The sequence below is a fragment of the Oryctolagus cuniculus genome, chromosome 3, assembly GCF_964237555.1.
Source record: "Oryctolagus cuniculus chromosome 3, mOryCun1.1, whole genome shotgun sequence".
Classification (NCBI taxonomy): domain Eukaryota; kingdom Metazoa; phylum Chordata; class Mammalia; order Lagomorpha; family Leporidae; genus Oryctolagus; species Oryctolagus cuniculus.
Window position 1 is genome coordinate 821,702 of NC_091434.1, and position 5,257 is coordinate 826,958.

Consider the following 5,257-nt stretch of genomic DNA (forward strand, 5'->3'; position numbering starts at 1 on the left):
GCGCGTGAGGTACCCCGTTAAGGTCCAGGAATGCTGCCCCCCAGCCCTGTGTGTGGTGGGAGTGTCCTGTCCCCCCAGCCCTGTGTGTGGTGGGAGTGACCTGTCCCCCAGCACTGTGTGTGGTGGGAGTGACCTCTCCCCCAGCACTGTGTGCGGCAGGAGTGTCCTGTCCCCCAGCCCTGTGTGTGGTGGGAGTGTCCTGTCCCCCAGCCCTGTGTGTGGTGGGAGTGACCTGTCCCCCAGCCCTGTGTGTGGTGGGAGTGTCCTGTCCCCCCAGCCCTGTGTGTGGTGGGAGTGACCTCTCCCCCAGCCCTGTGTGCAGCGGGAGTGACCTCTCCCCCAGCCCTGTGTGTGGTGGGAGTGTCCTGTCCCCCAGCCCTGTGTGCGGTGGGAGTGTCCTGTCCCCAGCCCTGTGTGCGGCGGGAGTGACCTGTCCCCCCAGCCCTGTGTGCGGCGGGAGTGTCCTGTCCCCCAGCCCTGTGTGTGGTGGGAGTGTCCTGTCCCCCAGCCCTGTGTGTGGTGGGAGTGTCCTGTCCCCCAGCCCTGTGTGCGGCGGGAGTGTCCTGTCCCCCAGCCCTGTGTGTGGTGGGAGTGTCCTGTCCCCCAGCCCTGTGTGTGGTGGGAGTGTCCTGTCCCCCCAGCCCCGTGTGCGGCGGGAGTGACCTGTCCCCCCAGCCCTGTGTGTGGTGGGAGTGACCTGTGCCCCCAGCCCTGTGTGCAGTGGGAGTGACCTGTCCCCCAGCCCTGTGTGCAGTGGGAGTGACCTCTCCCCCAGCCCTGTGTGTGGTGGGAGTATCCTGTCCCCCAGCCCTGTGTGTGGTGGGAGTGTCCTGTCCCCCAGCCCTGTGTGTGGTGGGAGTGTCCTGTCCCCCAGCCCTGTGTGTGGTGGGAGTGTCCTGTCCCCCAGCCCTGTGTGCGGCGGGAGTGACCTGTCCCCCAGCCCCGTGTGCGGCGGGAGTGACCTGTCCCCCAGCCCTGTGTGAAGTAGGAGTGACCTGTCCCCCAGCCCTGTGTGTGGTGGGAGTGCCCTGGCCTCTTCCGTCGTATGTGAGCAGCAGGCCAGAGCGGCAGCGGGCAGGGGCGGTGAGGCTCCGGGGCTGAGGACGGGCAGGCGCCCTGCCGGACGGTGGTGCGAGGTGAGCAGCTTTCCCTGGTGGCTGCGGAGGGCAGCTGGGGCGGCCGCCGCCCATGGTCAGCACTCAGGGTCACCCCTGCTGTGGGGGTCACCCCTGCTGTGGGGGTCACCCCTGCTGTCGGGGTCACCTCTGCTGTTGGGGTCACCCCTGCTGTCGGGGTCACCCCTGCTCTCAGGGTCACCCCTGCTGTGGGGGTCACCTCTGCTGTCGGGGTCACCTCTGCTGTTGGGGTCACCCCTGCTGTCGGGGTCACCCCTGCTCTCAGGGTCACCCCTGCTGTGGGGGTCACCCCTGCTGTTGGGGTCACCTCTGCTGTTGGGGTCACCTCTGCTGTTGGGGTCACCCCTGCTGTCGGGGTCACCCCTGCTCTCAGGGTCACCCCTGCTGTGGGGGTCACCCCTGCTGTTGGGGTCACCTCTGCTGTCGGGGTCACCTCTGCTGTTGGGGTCACCCCTGCTGTCGGGGTCACCCCTGCTCTCAGGGTCACCCCTGCTGTGGGGGTCACCCCTGCTGTTGGGGTCACCTCTGCTGTTGGGGTCACCTCTGCTGTCGGGGTCACCTCTGCTGTTGGGGTCACCCCTGCTGTCGGGGTCACCCCTGCTTGGGTGGAGGCTGCTGAGGCCGCAGAGGCAGCTGCTCCCATGGAGATGGCGCCACGTGGGCAGCACTGCCTCCCACAACTCCAGGGCCATGGCTGGCAGCAAAGGGTCCCTGACCCCTGAAGTCTCCCTGTGCAGCCGGGAGGCCGAGGAGGGGCCTGTGGGCCGTGTCCAGCTGGGCTGGGCTCTGAAGCGGCTGCGGGCCCAGCTCCCCAGGCGCCCACCCTGTGTCCCTGGGCCTGGGGGAGCCGTGGGGCGCTGCCTCTGCTCCCAGCCCTTTGGGGCCCCAGGCCTTTCTGGAACCTTGTGGTGAGCAGAAGTGCCCACTGGAACGCATGCCCAGGCGCAGCCCTGGGTGTGAGCCCCCGGCCCCTCCTGCCCCTTCCTCACTGGGCTGCCCAGCAAGAGGGCGGAGGGAGGCAGCAGGCCTGCCCCAGCCTGCAGAGGGCTTCCCAGAGGAGGTGGCGTTGGGCTGGGCCTGCAGGGCCCGGGCTCCTGAGGCTGCTGCTCTCCTGCCTGGGTTCTCTCTGACCGGCTGCCCCACCCTCTGCAATGGTGCCGCCCGGAGCCCTGGGCACCCTGGGCACCCCTAGGCAGAGCACAGCTGGGGGCTGGCGGAGGGGGCCTCTGGATCAGAGGTGGAGCCAAACTGACACCCAGAACTCGAACCTGGGCATCCTCAGCGGAGCCTGAACTTCTGGGTCTAACCGTGACCCGCAGGTGCAGACAGGTAAGGCGCTGCTTCGAACACCCCTCCCCCCGACAGGGCTGCCTGGCCCTGGGTGTAGGCCAGGTCCTGGCACTGGGGCCGTCCTGGCCCTCAGGGGTGTGCCCTGGCCCTCAGGGGTGTGTCCTGGCCCTCAGGGGCGTGTTCTGGGCCTCAGGGGTGTGTCCTGGCCCTCAGGGGTGTGTCCTGGCTCTTAGGGGTGTATCCTGGCCCTCAGGGGTGTGTCTTGGCTCTCAGGGGTGTGTACTGGCCCTCAGGGGTGTGTCCTGGCCCTCAGGGGTGTGTCCTGGCCCTCAGGGGTGTGTCTTGGCTCTCAGGGGTGTATTCTGGCGCTCAGGGGTGTGTCCTGGCCCTTAGGGATGTGTCTTGGCTCTCAGGGTTGTGTCCTGGCCCTCAGGGGTGTATCCTGGCCCTCAGGGGTGTGCCCTGGCCCTCAGGGGTGTGTCCTGGCCCTCAGGGGCGTGTTCTGGGCCTCAGGGGTGTGTCCTGGCCCTCAGGGGTGTGTCCTGGCTCTTAGGGGTGTATCCTGGCCCTCAGGGGTGTGTCTTGGCTCTCAGGGGTGTGTACTGGCCCTCAGGGGTGTGTCCTGGCCCTCAGGGGTGTGTACTGGCTCTCAGGGATGTGTCTTGGCTCTCAGGGTTGTGTCCTGGCCCTCAGGGGTGTATCCTGGCCCTCAGGGGTGTGTCCTGGCCCTCAGGGGTGTGTCCTGGCCCTCAGGGGTGTGTCCTGGCCCTCAGGGGTGTGTCCTGGCCCTCAGGGGTGTGTCCTGGCCCTCAGGGGTGTGTCCTGGCTTTCAGAGGTGTGTCCTGGCCCTCAGGGGTGTGTCTTGGCTCTCAGGGGTGTGTACTGGCCCTCAGGGGTGTGTCCTGGCCCTCAGGGGCGTGTTCTGGGCCTCAGGGGTGTGCCCTGGCCCTCAGGGGTGTGTCCTGGCCCTCAGGGGTGTGTCCTGGCCCTCAGGGGTGTATCCTGGCCCTCAGAGGTGTGTCCTGGCCCTCAGGGGTGTGTCCTGGCCCTCAGGGGTGTGTACTGGCCCTCAGGGGTGTGTCCTGGCCCTTAGGGATGTGTCTTGGCTCTCAGGGGTGTGTCCTGGCCCTCAGGGGTGTGTCTTGGCTCTCAGGGGTGTATTCTGGCGCTCAGGGGTGTGTCCTGGCCCTTAGGGGTGTGTCCTGGCCCTCAGGGGTATGTCCTGGCCCTCAGGGGTGTGTCTTCCTCTCCCTGACCCCAGGCAGACCCTGGTGAAGCCTCAGGGGTCTCCTGCCTGGAGCATGGGGTGGGGGCGGGGCTGGGCAGGCGGGTGCAGTCTGGGTAGAGTCCTTGCTGCTGCCGGTGCCCCCACACCTCAGACCCCTGTTCTCCAGCACCCCTGCCATCTGGTCCCCTCTGCCTTCCAGGCCAGTGAGTCCCGGCCCCGCCCCCTGCAGGGTTCACAGAGTGAGGCAGAGTGGGGTCGGGGAGCCCTGGTCCTGGATGCTGGGAGCCCACTGAGCAGCAATGGTGGGCGCAGGGTGGGGGAGGAGGGCCGAGGGCTGCGGTTGAAGCAGGCCTCCAAGGCTGCCTTGAAAGGCTGGACACAGGAGCCTGGGGTCAGCTTTGCAGTTTCAAGGCCCCCCAGCTGCTGCTGGCTGGTGAGGGGCCAGAGGGAGCAGGTGGGGGGGCTGGAGGTAGGGGGGCCTGGTGGGTGTGTGGAAAGGAGGGGTGAGGGTGGACCCCCAGGCCTGGACACTGGGGGAGGCTTTGGCTCCAGATATGGCCACAGGTCCTGCTTTGGGCCTACAGACCTGGCTCAGTGGACAGGCAGGGGAACGGATGGACCAGAGCTGGGGGGTCTGGGGCTGCTGCACCCCTGCCCCGACCCCCACACGCTCTGCAGCCACCTGAGCCGGTTCCACGGCAGACCCGGGCTCAGAGGCAGGACGTCTCCCACTGGGCAGAAGCCAGGGCAGGCGGCAGCCCTGTGGGTGCCCAGAGCAGTGTGGCGGAGGCCACCAAACCCCACGGTACACAGGCACGGGGCCTCACACCTGCCCACCCCAGAACGAGCTCCCAGCCGACCTGGGCCAGCAGTCACACACTGAGCAGGCTCAGCGCTGAGCAAGCACCTGGGGACTCAGAGGCTGAGCACCCGCCCAGCACCTGCCACGGCCGGCGGGGCCACGGCTGCCCAGCACCTGCCACGGCCAGCGGGGCCACGGCTGCCCAGCACCTGCCACGGCCTGCAGGGCCACAACTGCCCAGCACCCGCCAAGGCCGGCGGGGCCACGGCTGCCCAGCACCTGCCACGGCCGGCGGGGCCACGGCTGCCCAGCACCTGCCACAGTCGATGGGGCTGGTGCCCGAGCACATGCAGTGGGCGGCAGGAGCTGGGTGGGAGCCAGGCGCACTGCCGCTGCAGCCACAGGTGGTCTCCAGAAAACTCGGCTCATCCGGCTGAGTCTGAACGCCCAGCCCCAGGCAGGGAGGCCCTGGCTCTGCCAGACGTGGCTTCTGGCTTTTCTCGGAGGGCAGGGGAGGGAGACTGGGTGCCTCCCCAGCGAGACCTTAGCCACCCCACCTGGGCCTGGCTGCACGGCCCCAACCCTGCCTTGAGCAGAGAAAGCCAGGCTCTGGCCACCAGACACCCCCAGCAGCTCTGCAGAGGGTGGGGAGGGACAGAGGGCCCCAGGAGGCCCCCAGCAGAAGGCCCGGGGCAGGGGGAGCCATCTGGGGAGGCGTGGCCGTGGCCTCTGAGCCACATGCTACCCCCTCCTTTCCCCCCATTCAGGTGTGGGCCACACGGGGGCCCTGGCAGGACCAGC